This window comes from Diuraphis noxia, unplaced genomic scaffold, assembly GCF_037042655.1.
Source record: "Diuraphis noxia isolate RWA-SAM2 unplaced genomic scaffold, SU_Dnox_SAM2 contig0006, whole genome shotgun sequence".
NCBI classification, from domain to species: domain Eukaryota; kingdom Metazoa; phylum Arthropoda; class Insecta; order Hemiptera; family Aphididae; genus Diuraphis; species Diuraphis noxia.
The window spans coordinates 2,957,545-2,982,801 of NW_028301716.1; the positions used below are offsets into that span (position 1 = coordinate 2,957,545).

Consider the following 25,257-nt stretch of genomic DNA (forward strand, 5'->3'; position numbering starts at 1 on the left):
GTGCATTTGTACAATGTACCTATTGGTAAGTTTTGCTAGTTGGTAGTTGCAAAAATTAAAATTAATAAAACAATCTATCTCATTAGCTTAAAGAACACTTAAACTTCACATACCTATTCAATCACAAGCGATGAGAAAAGTTGTACAGATGCAGTATGTAGAATAGCGCATGCCAAACAGGCCTACTATAAAAAAATAAATCTTTTTACCTCAAATAGAATAAGTTTGGACAACAGAAAATCACTTATAAAAGGCTTTGTGTGGAATGTAGATCTATATGGAGCAGATATTGGGACACTACTGAAGACTGAGAAAGCCAAAATAAAAGCTTTCAAAGTATTATTGTTGTAAAACGCTGAAAATTCAATAGACAGAAAAGATAAAAAAAATTTTGAGGTATTCAGGAGAATCAAAAATCAATACGGAGTACGCTAAGATTGAGAAGAAAAGCATGGATCGGACACGTTATAAGGAGGAAACCTGTAAAAGGAAGGGCTAGAACTCCATTTCTGAAGCAAGTGATTGAAGGTACTAGAATAGGAACATACTGAAAGTTGAAGAGGAATGTAAGTGGAGAGGGACATCAAAAATCATTTAACCGATTTTCGGAATGAAAAAAAAAAATGTATTGAAAACTAAAAATTGTGCTAATGTTAAAGCTTTATAATTTGTATGCTAGTTTATAAATAATTTAAATTAGGTGTACCACAAAGGCTCCTGCGGGGGTGGCGGTTGGCCTTAGATGGTGATAAATAATATATATAATAAATGTTACCCAGATTATCTCCAAATAGAATAACAAAATAAATTTTAACGTGACCTGCAAAGGATCGGGTGACCAGAACAACATATATATAAGAAACTATTTTTGATTGCACCGTCGTGCTATAAATGTATAATAGATTAACAAAGATCAAGTAGATTATAATACAATATATGAGTACTAACTGGTGGGCGCCCAAAAGATTATAATATAATAATAATAATTAATACAAACACTTAGGTAATACCGGTAAATAATAATAGATATGCTAACGTGATTGTTACCACAGCTCAAACATAGATACAATTTTTGTGGTACAAATAATAGTCAAATTCAAGGTGTTAACGATACCGGTCCGGCCATCCACCTCACCAACTCCTAGGCTTGGAATGCTTGGACAGTGTACCCACGGGATAATGTATAATGCAGCTGCCGGGCCATGGATCTCCGACTCCGCGTCCGCGTGGTCAAAAACACGTCGTCTGAGGGCGACGTCGCACAAACGGACAACAACGGCACAAGACGGCCAACAACGGCACACAAAAATGGCCAACAACGACGCGGAACGGTGTGGACGTAGCACACACACACGCACAGAGAGCGAGTACGTTGCTCGGGAGAATGAACAGACGACCGATCGACGCTGGACATACGCCGATTTTATATATATCAGAGGGGAGGAGGGGGACGTAGAGCTCGGCGAGCTTATCGAGTATAAAGGTCATTATATTCACGCTGTAATACGAAATTATAACGATAAGCTTAATATATCTCGAACATTAGGTGACAACATCAATCATTACAACTTAAAAGATAATATACATAGATATAGATATTTATTTTGTGTTTAATATGTAGATTATGTCCTAAATCAAATTAAAAATTTTTAAGTGGTTGTGTGATTAATAATTATTTTATTTTTATTTTTTACGGACAAGCCCTTTAACAAAAAAGATATAATAATCAAAACATCCAAAAACATTAGTCTATTGTACTACATTGTATAATGTCATAATGATAAATACTAAATTATTTCTGTCAATGATTGGTGTTGTCACCAAATAATAATTAGTACCTACTAAATTCAAGTTAGAATATTATTAATACCATTTTTAAATTTTACTTTTTAAGTCTGGGGTGATTGAAAAGTTTGTTTTAATTTTTTGAATACATGTTTTATCTTTACTCATATTTTGCATATTAACTGCAAAACGAACATTTATATTAAACTGTATCATCATTTTGAAATAGGTTTTTCATAGTCCTAGGTTTATTAAAGTAAAATTGTTTAACGGTTCATAATAATATCAGTATAATATGTGAGGAATTTTGTCGTGAACAGGGTTCAGGGCTAAACAGAACCTAAAATCATCAAATCAAACGCTTAAAAAAACATTTAAATAATCAAAATTAAGCAATCTAAAAAATGGTAATTCTCTCCCTAGTTTTTGTTAGTGGTTATCACTTGCATCATATTAAAGTAGAAAATATACATTAAAAAATTTAAAACGTGGGGTGCTATAATATTTTATATTTTAAAAACATTAAATTGAGGGTATTTCACTATAATAATGATAGTTAAATCTAAAAAAAACAAGAGGTGCTAAAGACCCTTTTGCACACTCTAGTTGCGCCAATGGTCTCAAACCCTGTTTGCGACATTGAAAATATGATTTTTTTTTACATAAAATATAATTATATAAGTTGATCAGTGCCTTATATGTATATTTGAACGTATGTCATTGTTATTTAAATACCTACATATTGATTAAATTCATGTGATTGGTCAAAAAGATCTAGTCCTACAAAGTATATTACAACTATTGAAGCGATGTATGGTGAATTATTTATATTATACTAATATTTGATTTGAAATTGTAAATGTATTAAATTGAAATTGTAAACATAAAAAAAAATGTTGTTTATACTTAATATTAAATTAGTTCAGAGTATTGTATTTCCTGATTTGTAATAAACATATGTACCATAGTGTTATGTACTTGTCTAATTTCTTTATTCAATGTGCATGTGCTCAAATGATACTTTATATGAGATTATGAGAAGAGGTATTGTTTAGTCAAGAAGCTCCTACGAATTTAGTGGTCGGCTTCATTGACTACATCAACGAAAGTCAACAGTTTAAAGGAATACCAGGACCAGTGTGATATTAGGATTTTCAGACTAAGACCTCATCAACTATACTCTGAGATATATAACGTGCACGTATGGCAAGGCACATACAATAATTTATTGATGAAATATACAAGAAATAATAATAATATAATCATTCGCTAGTGACTCGGTACCGGCGCCTCAGTACCAATCAATAGGAATACAAGGTATAAGTAATAACATAAAATAATCAATAAGTAAATAATAAATAGTACTATCAACACATATGATAGTAATAATAGGTAATCATAATAATAATCAACACCGGATTATGATAAAGAATAATACAACACAAGATATTATGACAATAATTACGCGCGTCTCCTGCGACCGTTGGTGATCACTTGGTGGTTGCCAACTCTGAATTGATAACAGGTACGGCGACACTATGACCACTGACGATTGAGTCCACACGTAGCACTCATCATTGGGTGCGGCGGCTAAGATGAGTAGATGACGTATATCAGAGACTACCGGTGTGGGTTCGGTTTAATCATAACCGAACGCACGCGTATTACCGGCGATTCACAGCTGCTTGCCAAACAGCGACCGTATAACAATATCACCACAGGTCTCACGAACAACACGTGAATATAATCTATGTCGGACGACCGGGCACCGTATCAAAGACACTAATACGATTAACGGAGCGGCGAAACACAGCCTATGGAGGTTACGGCAACGGATATTTATAATGCGATTATTACGGCGCTGATATGGCGGCACGCGTCGCATGAACGGCAAAATCAAGTCGCGATCACAGAAGCACAGGCAACGCTTAACCGCAAGCCGGCCAGCGCAACGACAGAACGACGGACCGTACGTTGACAAAGGTCGTTGGGTAACTAACTAGGTCAACGTTTCACAGAGTCTACGGCGGACGTGCGTTTTCACTTATCGGTGACAGCATGCTAGACGGGCGGGGGAACGGCACGACCGGTTCATAGACGTATTGGCTATACATCGACTGAGGCGCTCGAACAGGTACAATATTTGATTTGTTAAAAAACAAAATTATCATTAAAAAACTTAAATCCTAATAGGCATTTACATGTTCAAAGTATCCATATGGTAAACAGCATTAAATAGATATATTAAATCTATAATAATAATTAACACATTATTTTGTATTAGTTAAATCTACCAAAGCTATACACAGTTATATGTATATTACATGTATAAAAAAATTAATTAAGTTACCTATTAAGTTAATTTATTGTTAATATTATGCCATTAAGGTCCATTATTAGATATGGTTATTATATAATATATTGTACATTTATTATTAATTGTTATTGCACTCATTTATCATTGAAAATACCATTGGTTATTACCAATGACCATAGAATAAAGGTTATTACTTTTGATAATACCATAGAATACCTAAATAACTAAAATTAATTTTGCCAATAGTGTGTGTAGGATGGTAGGATGGTAGGATTAATAAGTTTGAAGTCGTATTCAGTGCTTACTGTTTAGATTTTTGTTTTTATTATTAATTTAAAAATCTTAAAATTAATGAACTAAGCAAGTTCGTTGGGGTGTGAATGTTTGGTGTGGGAATATTGATGAGTATTTAATTGGTCCTTATTTTTTTGAGGAAAATCTTAATGGCAATAAGTATCTTGGTTTTTTGAAAGATGATATACCCATACTATTGGAAAATATTTCACTTCAACAGCGCTTGAATTTGATTTGGCAGCAAGATGGTGCACCAGCACATAATACCTTGGCTGTACGTGCATACCTCAATAAGATGTATGGAGACAATAACTGGTTTGGAACTCACAGCCCCATTATTCAATGGCCACCTCGTTCCCCCGATTTGAGTGTTCTTGACTTCTTTTTTTGGGGCCATCTAAAAAATGAAGTGTATAAAGAAAAATGCAATAGTGTGGAGGAACTTAAACAAAGAATAAGAGATTGTTGCAACAAAATTGAAAACTCAATATTGAAAAAATCTACTTCCTCTGAAGTATTAAAACATTTTTGTTTAACTGAAGATGGCAAGCAATTTGAACATAAGCTAAAATATAAATAACATGTATTTTTTATTCAAATTGTATACAAATACATACATGTATATTTATGTATGTATGTTACATTTTTTCCATTCTTAACCAAAGTTTGTTAAAATTTATATTTAATATGAATTCTTATACTTACGAACGAATGAATTTTTGGTAGGCACATGTACATCAAGTTAATAAATTGGTCTTGGAATTTTATTGAAAATAACAAAATAAGTAAGTTGATAAATTAAACATATTTAAATATTTAACTAGAGCTCCAGTTAACTAGATCAGCTAGTTAGTTCGTTAAAACTACAAAGGCACAGAATATTATTTATTATGATAATATTATTGTGAAAATGTGAAATTTATTAAGTTTACTACTGTAGACTGTAGTACACAAGTAATTAGTACTTGGTAGTATCGGTCGCTGACGCCATAGCACCATGCTATAAATTATACTGACCAGTAACGAGTAACAGACAACGGAAAATAAATTACTGTACACTACAGCAGTGATTTAAAACAGTTAACAGTTGTTGCAACTGTAGTACAGGCTGTCTACTAGAGTAACAAAAACGGGATTTTATTTGTGACATAAATAAACAGTAAGTTACTATTTATTTTGTAAATACATATATTGGTAACACTGTATTTTCTTTATGATAGACAGTTGTATTAGTTGTAATGATAAACCATGGACAGCAGTAACTTTTATGGACTAAACACTAAAATAATTCTGTATTTCCGTATGTTATTCTATGGTGTGTTGGAGCATAGAATAGAGGTGAGATCGTGATCAAAGCTACAAACAGAAGCAGACCAATAATAATAGTAATATTATGATCGTGTGTTATTGTATGTAGGTATTATCGGCGATCAGGTACAAAGATTATCGCCGCTATATCTTTGGTTGAACGATATCGAATTTATTACTTATAACTTCTGGTCTTTATAATTGATAATAATTATTACGACCACTGACCATTGACGTAATCACCTTCGTGGAAAGAACTTTGTGTCTCCCTGCAAAATTGGCATAATAAAATACATTTAGGGGCTCTAAGTACTTTATGAACTGATTTGAAAAGTGTGATATCTTTTGCCCTGGGACATAAAAATCCTGATAGCTGCGGTATCTGCTGACGAGGTATAACACATTTACACACTATAACTATCTCCCAAAACCACCTAACTTTGAGGAGCAATATCAGTAGTATAGATGTACCATTCCTGGCGCACTTTTATTTTATCAGTAAAAGATCACAAAGAAAACAACGTGTAAAAAGATCAGACAATTGAAATGCAATAATTATTAAAATATTTTTCATAGAACTTATGATATTAATAATTGAAAATTGAAATGCAATAATTATTAAAATATTTTTCATAGAACTTATGAAATTAATAATTAAAAATTGAATTGCAATAATTATTAAAATATTTTTCATAGAACTTATGATATTAATAATTAAAATTGAAATACAATAATAATTAAAATATTTTTCATAGAACTTATGATATAAATAATTGAAAATTGAATTGCAATATTCCCCAAAAACATTTAGTAATAACATCAGAAATATCATAACTAATATTCCTTCAATAAAATATCATAAATTAAATAATTGATATAAGTTCAGAATAACATCAGAAATGAAATAACGAAATGAAATCGAAAAAAATAAATTGAAATACAAATGCAAAATAAAACTATCATTCTCACCTGAATAAGTTGAGCGTCAAAAATAGAAATGAAATACAAATGCAAAATAAATCTAACATATTCCCTACCCCAGTCTCGACTACCATATACAATATTATTTTCGTACAATTTTGCTTTAGGATTTAAGAGTTATACAATTTTTTAAATATTTCTGTTGAGCTGTTGAACTAATGCCATAGATTTCTGATAGGTAATAAAAAAGTCGAGCCATACTTTCAACTATCTAGTTTCGACTACCTTAAACAATATTATTATACACAATTATGCTTAAGGATTTTAAAAGTTACACAATTTTTAAAACATTACTTACACACAATTTTGCTTAAGGGTTTTAAAAGTTATACAATTTCTAAAACATTACTTATACACAATTTTGCTTAAGGATTTTAAAAGTTATACAATTTTAAAACATTACTTATACACAATTTTAGTTATACAGTTTTTAAATGTTCCATAGAGATGTCGATTCCTGTTGAGTTGTTGAACTAATGCCATAGATTTTATAGGTTGAGTTGTAGAGCTGTTGGAAATTGTTTGAGTTGTAGAAAAAAATGCTATAAATGTTGCCAGTTGACCTTAACATCTCCAAAATCAGGATTGTTGGAAAACTTGAACATTGCTTGTAAAATATATTAGTGATAAATAATATTATTCATTAACATGTTCCTTAAAATATATTACATTATTAGGTGTTATATTCCAAATTGCTAGATACTAAATAAAGAAATTGATTTGTTTTTTATTTATTTTATATATCAATGAATCTGTAATGAGTTCAATAATTAATAATTTACAAAACGAAATAGATGTTCCTTTGAGAAGTAGTTTGGTTGAATGTTTTCTAAGTGATTTTAATGCTATATTTTCATATGATAATAATGATATAGAAGTAATAGGAACTGTAGATAAGCCTTGGTTTAAAGCTAAAGATTTATTGAATATTTTAGGTTATAGTGACAATAAAAATACATTAAAAGATTTTATAAGAAATAATATTCCTGATAAATATAAGAAATAAAGAAAGGGGTGGATGTATTGGACCCACCCACCCCTCATCTCATACTAAAAAAACAAATAAAGATAAAGAAATATTTATTTCAGAAGCGGGTTTATATAGGCTTGTAATGCGATCAAACAAACCGAATGCAGAACCATTCCAAGACTTTGTACAGGACGTATTGATACCAAATATTAGAAAACAAATAATCCAAAATATTAAATCCGAAAATAATTCATTACGTAACGATATGCAAATTGTTATCAAAAAACTAGAGTCTATGGAAAAAAGTCATGAAGAAACAAATATTAGATTGGATGACATAAACAACAAACTGGTCAAAACCTTACCTGATCGAAATGTTGATCCAAATGATAAAGAACTAAAACACTACTATATTTTATTTAAAAATAAAAATTCTTCAAACGAATACATGTTTGTAAGAGGACAGGAAAAATATACAAAAACTAGAAAGAATTTATATAAGACAGAATTTGATATAATTATAGATTCAAAGAAGAATCCTAATCCCATAGATTTAGTTAATAGACTTAAGGATTTTGTTAAAAGAAATTGTTCTGATATTATAACTTTTCGATCAAATAAAATAATATTATTGGATTATTCGGAGAAAGCATTTTTAGAACTAATAAATGAATCAGATAACGAAAAGTATAATGTTTAAATTAATATTCTATATTTTATTTTATTTTATTAAATATAACTATTTGAGTTTATAGAATTTATAAAATTAAAAAAATTAAAAGATGGAATGTTTAAAAATAAAAAATATAGAATTTTTAAAATGTTTGGAAAAAATTAACAGATTAAGAGACATAGATTTATAGAGAAATTAATATACGGTGAACTAAGTCAAAATGAAATGGAAATGTATAAAGATTCTATTAAGGAATCAGGTGTTGATGAGTTTTTAAAATATATAAAACAACAAATCCAACCTAAATGTATACATTCATCGTTGAAAGATAAAAAAAGAAATAATATTACATCCTTAATGTTGGAAAATTATATAATATCCCATCAAAAAAGTAAACAGTTTTTAGACGATTTGAATTTAAAAATTAATTTAAAAATTATTCCGGGTAAAAACATCATTGTTAAGAACGGAGAAATTGTGAATATTATTTTAAATGATTAAAATGAATATAAACAATCAAGAGAATATGCAATTTTGGATTATAATTTAAAAATAAAAAAATAAATTGAGTTTGTAATTGGAAAATATTATAGAAAATGAAATAGATATGGATTTCAAAAATAAAGATATTCTTAAAGTATATAAAGATTATCATCCCTGGGATCGAACTATACTATACGATTTTTCAAAAAAGTTATTTTATTTTCAAAATCCCGTACAATATTCAAATTCAACCTACAAGCCTTTGGAAGATTATATTTATAATAAAATTACAGATTTACCAGATTTCAAAAAAGAATATTATATGACGAAAATAAAAAATATTAATGCTCATCTAGCTGTTTTAGATAGACATATTGAAGACGATTCCATAAGACATTGTGGTGAAGTTTTTGATGCTATGGAGCTTGAAATATCTCTTATAATTTAAATATTATAATTTTAAAATTTTATAATTCTAATAATGTCGCATTATTAAAACTTGATTTAAATTTGGTAATTTAGTATTTGATTAGCATTCCTTAAGATATAGGTACTATCGCAAAATTTAAAAAATAAAATATTTTAAGACAAATAATCTTGAGTATGTTTAGCCCAAATAATATAAAATATTCATAATAAATCTATAGAGTTGTATTGCAGATGTTATCTGTTCATGGATGCCGGATTCTGCTCAAGTTTGGAATAGCTGAAAAATATACTTTTTACACAATTAGTAAAATGTATGTATTATAATATTTAAGAATTCAAGACGAATTGAAATGTCCATGTGCCTTTACTAATTGTGTAAAAAGTTTATTTTTCAGCTATTCCAAACTTGAGCAGAATCCGGCATCCATGAACAGATAACATCTGCAATACAACTCTATAGATTTATTATGAATATTTTATATTATTTGGGCTAAACATACTCAAGATTATTTGTCTTAAAATATTTTATTTTTTAAATTTTGCGATAGTACCTATATCTTAAGGAATGCTAATCAAATACTAAATTACCAAATTTAAATCAAGTTTTAATAATGCGACATTATTAGAATTATAAAATTTTAAAATTATAATATTTAAATTATAAGAGATATTTCAAGCTCCATAGCATCAAAAACTTCACCACAATGTCTTATGGAATCGTCTTCAATATGTCTATCTAAAACAGCTAGATGAGCATTAATATTTTTTATTTTCGTCATATAATATTCTTTTTTGAAATCTGGTAAATCTGTAATTTTATTATAAATATAATCTTCCAAAGGCTTGTAGGTTGAATTTGAATATTGTACGGGATTTTGAAAATAAAATAACTTTTTTGAAAAATCGTATAGTATAGTTCGATCCCAGGGATGATAATCTTTATATACTTTAAGAATATCTTTATTTTTGAAATCCATATCTATTTCATTTTCTATAATATTTTCCAATTACAAACTCAATTTATTTTTTTATTTTTAAATTATAATCCAAAATTGCATATTCTCTTGATTGTTTATATTCATTTTAATCATTTAAAATAATATTCACAATTTCTCCGTTCTTAACAATGATGTTTTTACCCGGAATAATTTTTAAATTAATTTTTAAATTCAAATCGTCTAAAAACTGTTTACTTTTTTGATGGGATATTATATAATTTTCCAACATTAAGGATGTAATATTATTTCTTTTTTTATCTTTCAACGATGAATGTATACATTTAGGTTGGATTTGTTGTTTTATATATTTTAAAAACTCATCAACACCTGATTCCTTAATAGAATCTTTATACATTTCCATTTCATTTTGACTTAGTTCACCGTATATTAATTTCTCTATAAATCTATGTCTCTTAATCTGTTAATTTTTTCCAAACATTTTAAAAATTCTATATTTTTTATTTTTAAACATTCCATCTTTTAATTTTTTTAATTTTATAAATTCTATAAACTCAAATAGTTATATTTAATAAAATAAAATAAAATATAGAATATTAATTTAAACATTATACTTTTCGTTATCTGATTCATTTATTAGTTCTAAAAATGCTTTCTCCGAATAATCCAATAATATTATTTTATTTGATCGAAAAGTTATAATATCAGAACAATTTCTTTTAACAAAATCCTTAAGTCTATTAACTAAATCTATGGGATTAGGATTCTTCTTTGAATCTATAATTATATCAAATTCTGTCTTATATAAATTCTTTCTAGTTTTTGTATATTTTTCCTGTCCTCTTACAAACATGTATTCGTTTGAAGAATTTTTATTTTTAAATAAAATATAGTAGTGTTTTAGTTCTTTATCATTTGGATCAACATTTCGATCAGGTAAGGTTTTGACCAGTTTGTTGTTTATGTCATCCAATCTAATATTTGTTTCTTCATGACTTTTTTCCATAGACTCTAGTTTTTTGATAACAATTTGCATATCGTTACGTAATGAATTATTTTCGGATTTAATATTTTGGATTATTTGTTTTCTAATATTTGGTATCAATACGTCCTGTACAAAGTCTTGGAATGGTTCTGCATTCGGTTTGTTTGATCGCATTACAAGCCTATATAAACCCGCTTCTGAAATAAATATTTCTTTATCTTTATTTGTTTTTTTAGTATGAGATGAGGGGTGGGTGGGTCCAATACATCCACCCCTTTCTTTCTTTCTTATATTTATCAGGAATATTATTTCTTATAAAATCTTTTAATGTATTTTTATTGTCACTATAACCTAAAATATTCAATAAATCTTTAGCTTTAAACCAAGGCTTATCTACAGTTCCTATTACTTCTATATCATTATTATCATATGAAAATATAGCATTAAAATCACTTAGAAAACATTCAACCAAACTACTTCTCAAAGGAACATCTATTTCGTTTTGTAAATTATTAATTATTGAACTCATTACAGATTCATTGATATATAAAATAAATAAAAAACAAATCAATTTCTTTATTTAGTATCTAGCAATTTGGAATATAACACCTAATAATGTAATATATTTTAAGGAACATGTTAATGAATAATATTATTTATCACTAATATATTTTACAAGCAATGTTCAAGTTTTCCAACAATCCTGATTTTGGAGATGTTAAGGTCAACTGGCAACATTTATAGCATTTTTTTCTACAACTCAAACAATTTCCAACAGCTCTACAACTCAACCTATAAAATCTATGGCATTAGTTCAACAACTCAACAGGAATCGACATCTCTATGGAACATTTAAAAACTGTATAACTAAAATTGTGTATAAGTAATGTTTTAAAATTGTATAACTTTTAAAATCCTTAAGCAAAATTGTGTATAAGTAATGTTTTAGAAATTGTATAACTTTTAAAACCCTTAAGCAAAATTGTGTGTAAGTAATGTTTTAAAAATTGTATAACTTTTAAAATCCTTAAGCATAATTGTGTATAATAATATTGTTTAAGGTAGTCGAAACTAGATAGTTGAAAGTATGGCTCGACTTTTTTATTACCTATCAGAAATCTATGGCATTAGTTCAACAGCTCAACAGAAATATTTAAAAAATTGTATAACTCTTAAATCCTAAAGCAAAATTGTACGAAAATAATATTGTATATGGTAGTCGAGACTGGGGTAGGGAATATGTTAGATTTATTTTGCATTTGTATTTCATTTCTATTTTTGACGCTCAACTTATTCAGGTGAGAATGATAGTTTTATTTTGCATTTGTATTTCAATTTATTTTTTTCGATTTCATTTCGTTATTTCATTTCTGATGTTATTCTGAACTTATATCAATTATTTAATTTATGATATTTTATTGAAGGAATATTAGTTATGATATTTCTGATGTTATTACTAAATGTTTTTGGGGGATATTGCAATTCAATTTTCAATTATTTATATCATAAGTTCTATGAAAAATATTTTAATTATTATTGTATTTCAATTTTAATTATTAATATCATAAGTTCTATGAAAAATATTTTAATAATTATTGCAATTCAATTTTTAATTATTAATTTCATATTTTTTGTGAAAAATATTTTTGGGGAAATATTGCATTTAAATTTTCAGTTATTAATATCATAAGTTCTATGAAAAATATTTTAATAATTATTGCATTTCAATTTTCAATTATTAATATCATAAGTTCTATGAAAAATATTTTAATAATTATTGCATTTCAATTGTCTGATCTTTTTACACATTGTTTTCTTTGTGATCTTTTACTGATAAAATAAAAGTGCGCCAGGAATGGTACATCTATACTACTAATATCTCATCAACGGATTAACGAAAATGAAAATTAGAACGTATTAATTAATGAAAAAAATAGTTTTATTCAATTATGAAATTTTAAGTATAGGTTACCATTTGAAAATCAAAAGTTGACAGTGGTTTACCTAATAAATATAAGGGTGAAAAATATAAAAAAGATATACAATTCTAGAACAGCGTAAATCTACAATTTTGAAAAAAAAAAAAATTGAAAAAAGTCAATACTTTTTCAAATAATGAGTGTTGTTTAATAAAAGAATCACCCTGTATACTTTTGTTGTTTTCGATACTATTAGTTAAGAATTTAGGGTATTAACCAAGTAAGAATTATTTTTAAGTAATTATTCTATTCAATTATGTACAATTTAATATAGATTTTATGAAGGATGTTTTATTATAAAAGTATTATATTTTAACAATTATATGTTACATTTTTATAATACGGGTTTAGACTGCTTAGTGCTTAGCTAAGTTTTTTTGTTTTTTATTTTTTTCTCATTTTTCTCACATATAAAATACATTCTGGAATGTAAATAAAATGTTATTATATTTTTGGTTAATGCATTTACATGTTCATCACACTCGAGTAATTTTATATTAAATTTGTCTGTCCTAAGGACAGTGTCCTTAGCTTATCTAATATTAAAAATAATAATTTTTTTTTGTATTTTAGTTTTTGCAATAATTGAGCAAATGGCATCTTCGAGCTAAAACTAATAATAATAATTATTAATTAATATACAAATACATAATACATAACCTATGTAAATTGTTTGCTTATTTATATTTATTATATTACTATAAATAATTTCATAAAGTTCTTTAGATGGTACAAGTAAATAACCAATTAGGTATCTAAATGAGAATTAAAAATAGAATATTATCAATTTATAAGTATTATTAATTATTATTATGTATATTATATAATTATTTTATTTGATAATATATTCAATTTCTATTTTAGATCTATCTTCTCTACATCATACTACTTAATATTAAATTTTTTTTACTTATATATTATAATATGAGTACCTACATAAATATAATTAAGATTTTTTGTTTGGATATTTGGGACTTGGGTGTACCTACTTTACTCAACTGACTCAAGTAACTTGGGACTTAGGTTAGTAGGTATTAGCAGTATACACAGTACCTTTTACCTATTGTAATAAATTGTACCTATTTACTAATTCCATTTTCGTACATATATGTATCAATTAATAAATGAATATATAAATATTATACTTTTTTTTAAAGCTTGCTTAATGGCAACAGCTTGCTACAATGGAAAAATGTCTTGTTGAAATATCGAAGTAAGTGTATATTTTTACTTTAAACTCATTTAATTGTTTAGTACACGTCATACTTAGTATGCATTAAGTAAAAAGTAGCCCTTAAAATATATTACTGATTTAGTTTAGTAAACACGTTTACTGACCCATATGTGGTTCATGGCTTATTTCTTAATAAATCCTTGTCGAAAATTGATTAACAGTACGCGCTAGTCAACTTCGATAAGATTATTTTTGATAATATTTGGAGTGCAAGAGCTACATCTATAAACAATGATAAATACAAACCAGTTATATTTAAAAATAGCATGGCCCGTAGTATGTGGTTCTTGGACTTGAAATCAATAGGTTTTTTGTTTATAGTTCATGTACCCGTATGTGTTACATATTAAATTGTTACGCAAAACATGCGTATATTATTATTTTTACATGGGATTTCCTCGGATACTATTTAAAATGCTTGTTCTTATCTTTGACGTACAGTTGTATAATATTACAGTCGAACGAAAACACATTAGTTGCGTACGTAGTCTTATTATTGAAACAACTTCTGGTATAAAGACATTCTTCACTGATTCTGCAATTTCTTGTCAATATCGTATACGTTGACGACGAATAGATGAAGTGTTTACATTATATTTTAAAGGATCACTGCCAAGTCGCTTAATAGTATTCATTAGTACTACTGTAGCTTTCCGATCACTTAATTTTGCAACATCAAGACTAACAGCCAAATTGCTGTCAAGAAGTTTCTTTCTACCTCTTTTTTTTTCTGGTGATTTATTAATTAACGAGTCATCAACAGTAGAAGTATTGCTGTCAGATAAATCACTATCATCTTCACTTGAACATGAAGATAGCAAAATGTGAGACTGTCCAATTTGTGATTTAATTATTTCGTCTTCTTTATTCCGTCTTTTTTTAATATTATCGTTTTTCTTCTTAATCTCAGCTTCCTTTTTTGTGAGATGTCTATCAATATTTTCAATTTTACCAGGTCGTCCTTCTTTCGTTGTAAAAGTAAAAATTCTTTATCCTCCAGAATACGAATTGTATTTAAGGCATCAGCATGGGCTAAAATTACAGTATAGGGGGTATGATAAAAGTGGAATAACTCACCTTCTAGATGTAGGACCTCGACGATGGCGGTACCCAATAGTCCGTCTCAACGAACTGCATGCGTCCAGCCACCGCGCGCGAACATTCAACTTGTCGATTGTCGACAATTGGGCTGTAGGCTGGTGGGTGGGGGTGACGCGATTCCCCGTGAACGGGGGGTCCTAGGTAGGCACTCGGTACGTCGAAAGATGCGGGGGGTGTGGGTGATTTTTATCAGGTCGACTTAACACCAACACCGACCCGATCTCGCACTTTTTAAACAGAAAATCGTGATCTGCGTAACACGGTAGCAGATGCGCGTGTGTATCGTGAAAAATTGAGTTTTCTCGGTGAAAACTCAACCAAATTAGACGCGGTTTGCACCAGTCGACGTAGGACGAACTAGCACGTCGATTTGAACTGGGCGCGCTAAAAACCGTGACGTATTACCGGAGAAAAGAGAAAAAGACTCGGGAGCGACGCACGGGCACGTCTATTCGCCACGACAGCCACCGCTGAACTAAACTAACCTAACCTTTTTTGGAGCACAAATGTGAGGCCGAGAGGACCCGGAAAGAACCAGCGACGGGAGTAACCTAGTTAAGATTAATTAATGTAGGCGAAGCAAAATGAATAGGGCTAGAACCCCCATAATATGTAATAATATAGTATATATTGTAAAGGCTGGTTGGGGGGGAATGTCCCCCGGACTACCTATTTACCTAATTCGCTAATGTAAAGTTTACTCTTGTTTTTTCTTTAATAAAGGATAGGGGCCTGGAGGAAGTAATTCTAATGCAGTTCCCTCCTGGTTTCCTTTAAAAAAAAAAAAAAAAACCTAACCTAACCTAACCTAACGATATTTCTACTGACACGATCAATTTTGCTTTAAAACAACTCGAAGAGTTTCAACCCAGAGATGATTTTAAAGAATTATTACCTTAAAATATACCTTAGTTAAAGGAATTGAAATGTATAATAAAACAATGGATACAACTATCAAAGCTTTTAATAAATTACAAGAAAATGAAATGCAAAATGAAATAGAAAAATCAATATTAAATAATAAAATATTTGTTAAGTTTTGTAAATATGAATACTATATAACTAATAATAAAAATATTAAAATCATGAAATATAATCTAAATGCAATTCCTATTAAAGGAAATATTATAATCGTCGATAATGGACACAATATTTCTGGAAATGGAAAGCCTTATGCTTCTAAAATACTAGAATCACCAACTTGGCTCGAAATTTGTATGATAGCCAATGATATGATAATTACAACAGGTACTTTTTTATTCAAATATCTTCATGATATTTGTGTTTTTCAAGATTTAGGAAATATTAAAATTTGTTGCCTTGGCATGGGAGGTACAGATTCCGATCACAAATTGCTTAGAATATAACTAAATAATCATCATTTTTTAATAGAAATATGTCTATTAAAAATATCTTAATATATTATATTTAAATAAATTTTTTATAATTGTCAATAAATTCTAAACATAAATGTCCACATATAGGAGGATCATCATAGTTTTGAAACTTGTCATTGTTATACCACAGATTATCATCACCTAAATAATTTAAAATTTCAGGAGGAGGAGTACTCGAAAATGAATCAAAATAGGTATATTTTATTATTTTTTATTTTTTTCCATGCAACCCAATGAGAACCGTTTTGAGTAAAATTATTTAAATTAAATATCCCACATTCATTTAACCAAGGGTTTTCAGGTAATTCATTTATCATGAAACAACCTCTAAAATTTTTTATATTATTTCCAAATTTTATTATATCAAAATTACTTAACGGTTCGATATTTATATTTTTAACTTTACTCCAAAAAATTGTATAACAACCTAGATAATTTTTAATGTTTTTTCTAAATGTTGATATATCGAAATTAATCATTTTTTCGATTTTTTTTTTTTATTTGTCTTCAATCCAGAACCTTTATTTTTTTCCATTTCTTTATTGTGTCGAATTATTTCCTCTTCTATTTTTTTCTTATGTTTACTATCTTTATAACTATCATACAATGCCAGCATACTTGGCCAGCGATCACGTCTATATATCCTACGCTATGGTGCATCCGGTATCTCGCCGTTTGAGAAATACTCCGGCTAGAATCTCGATTCCAGGATGGTCAATTAAGAAGTTAAACCGGACGGTGCTGAATCACCATTGGGACCTGGTCGCCGTTCCCCCGCGGTCAGAGGGTGACTCGGCAGATAGCCATGCGGACGACCTGAATAACTTTCTAGTGGTTGCATGCGACGCAGTGATGCCACACAGAACTGCACTGACCCGCAAGAAGACAGTACATTGGTGGAACGATGAAATTTCTGAGCTACGGAAAACTGCCATTGTTGCCCTGAGGAGGTATCAGCGCGCTGGCCGTAGATCGAATGGACTCACACGAGTGGCTGAGCGGGAAATGTATAACCTGGCCAGGAAGAATCTCAAGTGTGCTATCAGGCGGGCGCAAGAAAAGAGTTGGCAGGAGTTGTGTCTTGCAGTCGACAAAGACCCTTGGGGGGTCCCATATAAGTTGGTTACTAAAAGACTTGGCCGTCGTGCTCCAGCCTTGGACCGAGACACAATTAGCAGCGTAGCTCGTGGTCTGTTTCCTTCACCACCCGCCACGGAATGGGACCGCATTCCCCTGGTAATACAGCAACCTGTCGTTATTAATGATCTTTCAGATATACCTGATGACGCCCCTCTGGTGCCTTCCATCACTAAGGAGGAAGTGAAGAGGGCTGTCGCAAGACTGCCGACAGGCAAGGCGCCCGGGCCAGATATGATCCCGAATGAAATTATAAAGTTGGCGTTTAATAGGCTCCCAGAGAAATTTATAGATTGTTACAATGCGTGCCTCGATAGCAGATCATTCCCATCTCGATGGAAAGTCGCAAAATTAGTGCTGTTGTACAAAGGCCAAGGTAAAGCGCGGGACACACCGTCCAGCTACCGACCGATCAGTCTGCTAGATGGGGCTGGCAAAGTGTTTGAAAGGGTGTTGTTAAACAGGCTCGAGGCTCACATCACTCGTGTTGGGGCCTTGAGTGACCAGCAGTTCGGGTTTAGAAGAGCAAGATCAACCACAGATGCTGTAGAGGAAGTAATCAGGATAGCAGACCAGGCCAATTGCGGAGTAGTTCAGAATAGGGATTTGTGCGTCCTCATCACCTTAGATGTTAGGAACGCTTTCAACACGGCGCCATGGAGATTTATCGACGAGGCACTGAGGAGATCTTCGGTCCCCGAGTATCTGATTAGAATTATGAGGTCATATATGGATGGAAGGTGGTTAAAAATCTCTGAAGATATAGATATGCCTGTCACATGTGGTGTTCCGCAAGGATCTGTCCTGGGCCCCACACTGTGGAATATTTTTTATGATGGCATTCTACGACTCCCAATGAGAGATGGCGTCAAATTAATAGCTTTTGCGGATGACGTGGCGGTCGTGGCAGTCGCGCATGATGCGGGGCTTGTGGAAAAACTGGTGAACCCCACTCTTGAAGACATAGCAGCCTGGATGACAGCAAACGGTTTGCAGCTCGCACCAGAAAAATCAGAATGTGTCGTTTTAACTAATAAACACTCTTTCCGCCCCCCAAATTTGTTCGTAGAAGGGCACCAGATCCAACCTAGACGTGCCATAGGATACCTCGGAGTTCAACTGGATACGAGACTCTCCTTCATCGAGCATGCAAGTTCTGCAGCGGCAGGCGCTAGGAAAGCCGCATCTGCACTTGGCAGACTTATGCCCAACGTTGGCGGTCCAACGCAGGCAAAAAGGCAACTGTTAATGAGCGTGGTCCATAGTCGACTGATATACGGGGCTGTAGTCTGGTCGGAAAAAGCACTTAACCACAAAAAAGCCAGTAATTCACTATTACAAGCCCAGAGATGTGCGTCTTTAAAAGTTGCTAGATGCTACCGCACAGTCTCTGAAATGGCATCACTAGTGCTGGCCAGGATGCCCCCAGTAACCCTACTGGCGATGAGCAGGAAACGGATAGCTGCAGCGAAGAAAGCTGGCTCTAAACTGTTGAAGGGCGATGTCATGACGGAGGTCATTGAACGTTGGCAGGTGTTATGGATGACGACCACAAAGGCTAACTGGACTAGAAGACTCATACCAGACCTGTCGAGGTGGTGGCACTTCGGTCCGAAGGAAGTTAGCTTCCACGTGGCACAGGCGCTTTCCGGCCATGGGTGTTATCAACACTATTTGTGGAGAATGGACAGGGCGGACAGCCCAGCTTGTCCACACTGCCCCTCGGAGTTGGACGATGTGGAACATACCATATTTGTATGAGTATACTGGTGCGGCGAGAGGAGAGAACTGGAGGAATCTCTAGGCCGCCCCATCAACCCAGAAGATGTCATCGACTTCCTATGCGGGCCAATTCCATCGGAGTTACCTAATGAACCACAAGCGAGAGGCAGGATTCTGGCAGCAGCCGACAGAAGGAGGGTCATTTTCAGCCGAATGGTGGAGACTATCATGGGACTAAAGGAAGAATTGGAGAGGGAGAGGCAGCGGCGCATTGCTGCAGTTCCAGTCGTCTAAGACGCCCGCGTTTTTTCTTTTTACCAAATTATTATTTTTCACAATTAGTTAAGTAGCGTTTGTTGTGGGCCAACCGGCCAAATTAAGGGTGGTTAGATGCCCCCAACTGTTGTTATTAGTTGCGATTGTATAAGTTATTTTATTGTAGTACACGCTTTTGTTTAATAAAAGATGTGGGCTGGGAGGCCGCAATGGGGAAACCTACTTCCCTCCCAGTCTGCGATTTACGCCCTGAAAAAAAAAAAAAAAAAAAAGGAATATTGTTACCACCTCAGGGGCCTCGGAACCCCAGGGGTCGGCAGTAGTGGGTGGATCTGGGTTGCTAACACGACTGTAGGTGCAGGTGCCGGCGACCGGAAAGTGGCTTCGGCTACTGCGGAGGCCACATCGGTGACTGGAAATGAGACAGCAGCGGAGGCACTAAGAGCTGCGACTAAACAGCTTGGGTCCAAGCTCTGCACACAACAGGGTGGTCTGGACCTCCTGTTCGAAAAGGCGTCCCACCTGGAGCTTGTGTCTAAGAAGAGCCAAAGCCCCACGGTCAGCTCGGCGATCAGGGACATTCTGGAGGTGGTGAAGGGTATCCAGAAATGTCGAACTGAAGTAACCTCGGCATTCAACCATTCGCTGCGGTGCGTGAAGGCGCTGGTAACAATTAGCGACTCGAGCACACCAGCCAAGCGAGAGGGCAAGGATGCGGCCACCAACACGATGGCCCCCGGGGCACTCGTCGGCCGAGAGGTCAAGGACGCTGCAACTAACACTGCTCCCCCGCTTGCAGTTCCCGAAAAAGAGCAGCAACAGGGGCAACAGCAACAGCGGCAGAAACAAAAACGGCAGCAACAGCAACAGAAGCCACAGCAACAGCAGCAGCAGAAGAAACGCCAGCAACCCTTGCAGCCGGAGGTGCAGCGCGAGCAGCGACAACTGAAGCAGCCTTGGCAACAGCAGGAACAGCAGCAGGAACAGCAGCAGGAACCGCAGCAGGATCCCCAGCAGCAGCAGACCTGGAGCGAGGTCGTTAGAAAGAGGAGGCCACCGAAGCCGGCCCAACAACCACGCTCGGCCACCGACCAATTGGCTCTCCTGCGGAAACGGGCTCAGTGATCCATGGCGGTCACCATCGACCGCCCGGCCGAAGGAAGCTCCCTAGCCTCCGTGATGAAGAAGGTATCGAGCTCGATCAACCTTCAGTCCCTTGGCGTCAAGGTCTTGACGACAAGAAAGACCAGGGCGGGAGGAATTCTCCTCGAGGTCGAGGGGAGTGAAAAAGCCACGCTACTAGCCGAGAAGATCCGGGAGGCCGTAGGCGATGAGGCCAGGGTCAGGTTACCTGAGCCGCGTACGCCCGTTCTATTGCTGGGAATTCCAGAATGGGCAGAGGCAGAGAACGTCGTTGAGGGCGTCACACACGCGGGAGTCACTGGAGTCACCTCTGAGAACGTGACCATCCGCAAGAACTCCGGTGGCAGAGGGGAGTTCGTCGCGAGCCTCCACTTGCCGCTCAAGGACGCCATCACGCTGGCGGAGAAGAAAGCGGTCACCGTGGAGTGGACCAGGTGCAGGGTCAAGCTGTTGGCTAACAACCAACCAACCTGCTTCCGCTGTCAAGAGAAGGGACACCTGGCAGCTGAGTGTCGGGACGAGGCCAAGCCCCGCCGCTGCTACAGATGCAAAAAGGACGACCACCTAGTGAAGGACTGCACCGCGCAGAAGCAGACGCAGAATCAGCAGCAGCCGCAGCCCTCAACCTCAAGATGCGAGGCGCCTGCAGAAGCAAGTGGAATGGTGTGATGGGACTCAACTTCGTGCAGTGCAACCTCAACCATTGTCTCGTGGCCCAAGATCTCGTCGCGCAATTCATGGTTGAAGGAAGAGTCGACGTCGCTCTGATCAGCGATCCCTACAAGGTGGATTCCGCATCCAGCGCCTGGCACGCGAGCGCCGGACAACGGAAGGCGGCCATCTACGTCGCGAACACGAGAGTAACCGTGGCCAACGTTATCAGCGACCCCGAGTTCGTACCTAACTAACCTAACCCTGGCAGCCCGGATCACAGACTGGAGGGTACTGGAGTCGGTGTTCAACAACAGCGACCACCATTACATCAGGTTCTCCCTGACTCCCGGACGCGATCAAGTCAGAGCCACTCCCGCGACAACCATCGCCCCACGCGCCTGGAACACCGCGGGTGGTGTCGCCAACGACACCTTCCTCGCCGGACTGATTCTGGCTGAGTGGCTAGAGCAAGGCGACCTCCAGGACTGGCAAGACACTGAACGCGGGGCTTCCGCGCTTCGGTCGAGGCTCACAGCCGCTTGCGACTTTGCCTTTCCCACCCGTCGGACGACTAACCCGAGGAAGCCCCCCGTTCACTGGTGGAACGCGGACATCGAGGCTCTCCGCGTCGAATGCACCATGGCCAAACGCCGGATGACGAGGATGACCGCCCGGGTGTCGAGACTACGACGCCGCCAGACCCACGAGTTCGACGAAGAACGGGCAGACGCTGAGTTCGCCTCGACCAACGGCGCGTACCGAGAAGCCAAAAGGCAGCTGAAGATCGCCATTCTGCGCAGCAAGAGGACGTGCTGGAAAGAGCTAATTTCCTCAGTGGACGCCGAGCCGTTCGGTAAACCGTACAAGTTGGTGATGCGCAAGCTGAGAGGTCCCCCACCAACGGCCTCTATGGAATACGCGACGCTGCAGTCGGTCGTTGATACCCTATTCCCGAAACACCAAGCGAGAACGGACGGCCCGCTGGTCCCTGCGGATCCAGTAGTCCCGTTCACGGCTTCGGAAGTGGACTCGGCGGTCGAGAGGGCTGGAAGCAAGAACAAAGCCCCTGGCCCGGATGGACTCACCGGCAAGATACTCTGGGCGGTGCACAAGGCACACCCGAACATCCTGCCGGACCTGTACAACAGCTGCCTTCGCAATGGGACCTTTCCTGCGGAATGGAAGACCTCCAGGGTGGTGCTGTTGAAGAAATGGAACAAGCCAGACGGTGTGCCCTCTTCCTACAGGCCTCTCTGCCTGTTGAACGACGTCGGAAAAGTCCTCGAGTTCCTACTCGCGCGAAGACTCGAGAGCCACATGTCGGACAGCGGTGGGCTTTCGGTCAATCAGTTTGGCTTTAGGAAAGGGAAGTCCACGGATGACGCGGTACGTGAGTTGCAGGCCAACCTCTTGGAAGGAGTCGATGGTGGAAAATTTTGTCTAGCAGTCAGCATCGATATCAAGAATGCATTCAATTCTGTCAAGTGGTCGAGATGCCGTCCTGAGAACCGAGCTTCCCAGCGGAGCTAAGCTGCTGGGATTCGCAGACGACACGATGTTGGTCACCAGGGCCAAGTCGACTCAGGAGTTGGAAGCCGTGACCAACGAAGCACTGTCCTTGGTGGAGCAGCGGATCACCAACCTTGGCCTCCAGATTGCGGTGGAGAAGACGGAAGCCGTCCTCTTCACATATAGATACAAATACACGCAACCCACGATCAAACTGTGCGGTGGCGACGTTCAGCTCTCGACCGAGATGAACTATCTCGGAATGGTGGTGGACAGGTCGATGCTGTTTAAGGGCCAGACGAAGAAAGCGGCAGCCAGAGCAGCGGAGATCGGCAACCAGCTGGCTAGAATCATGCCGAACGTGGGCGGGCCCCGAGAGGACCGACGGCGGCTGCTGTCGTCGGTGGTGCACTCCGTTCTCCTGTACGGTGCCCCTAGCTGGGCGCATACGCTGGAGTTCGTGCCAGCGAACGTTCGGACCCTGAACAGAGGACAACGGAGAGTTCTTCTCCGGTGCTCCTGCGCGTACCGCACTGTCTCGCAGGCGGCCACAAACGTGGTCGCATCAACGCCGCATGCAGACCTCCTGGCGAAGGAGAGAGAAGCGGTGTTCGACCGGAGACGGTCCCCCGAGGCAGCCATGACAGGTAATGACCCGAGAACCAATACTATGGATGCATGGCAGGAGAGATGGTCGACGGAGGATTCAGGAAGCTGGACCAGGCGGCTGATCCCGGACGTCCGTCCCTGGTGCGCCAAGAGCCACGGGCTGACGACGAACTTCCACCTGACGCAATTTCTGTCGGGACACGGATGTTTTGGTCAGTATCTGCATCGGATCCGCAAGTTGGACAACCCCAGGTGTGTGGACTGTCTTGCGCCATTGGACGATGCGGAGCACGCATTCTTCCTGTGCGACAGGTGGTGGCGTCGGAGAACGGAGCTGAAAGCGGAAATCAACGACCCATTCACTCCCGAGACTGTTGTGGGGAAGATGCTGGAGTCACGGAGCAACTGGACTGCGGTGGAGCGGTTCGTGAAGGACGTGCTAACCAAGAGGGAAACTGAGGAGAGAGATCGGCAGCGTCAAGATCAACTCCATAGTTAAGTCTGCTTTTCCTGTGGGCCGAAGGCCGTTCTTAGATGGTGTAGGGCCATCTATTACATGTATATAGGCTGTAAATATATGTGCATATTAATATTGTTAAATTTACCGTCAATAAACGATGTAGGGGAGCTGAAGAAATGCCTCTGGGTGTCTCCGGCCTCCTACGATACCATCGAAAAAAAAAAAAAAAAAGGTTAGTTTAGGTTTTTTGCACAATAAATGATGGAGGCTGAGGGGTGAAATGACTAACGTCGGTGCCACCCTCAGTCTCCGATGCAACATGTAAAAAAAAAGGTAAGGTTAGGTTAGGTTAGGTTAGGTTAGGTTAGGTTAGGTTAGGTTAGGTTCCCGGCTCCCTTCGGGGTGGCATGAGCATGCCACCGGGCGCGTCCCCAGGTTGCGGATAGGGGAACGCCCCGTAGATATACGGGGTAGCCGCGATATAAGCCATACCCCTCGGGTTTGGTCGAATAAGCGGTCGCGGACAAGCTCAACACCGGGGGAATGATCGAACCCCGGTGTCCCGGAAGATCAGGGCAAACGGACGGCAAAGGGAAAAAGAAAAAAAGGAAAAAAAAAAAAAAAAAAAAAGACAACTGACGCGAGGCTGGTGTCGGTAGTGGCGGCCAAGCCACACGCAGAAACTATGATGGAACAAACAACAGTAAACGATGTTACTGCTACAGGGGCCTCGGAAACCCCAGAGCCGGCAGTTGGGGGTGGCTCGCCCCAAAGGTCGTTATCAGCAAGCCAGATCCCAGTTGAGAGGGTGTCCAGCATGGCCCTCTCCACTGGTAAAGCTACTGCTGAGACAGT

General features: G+C 36.3%; 1 pseudogene; it reads left to right on the plus strand.

The window, feature by feature from the left end:
* The first annotated feature begins 19,899 nt into the window (after window positions 1-19,899).
* On the plus strand, window positions 19,900-21,839 carry LOC149054584 (uncharacterized; annotated as a pseudogene).
* The last annotated feature ends 3,418 nt before the right edge of the window (window positions 21,840-25,257 follow it).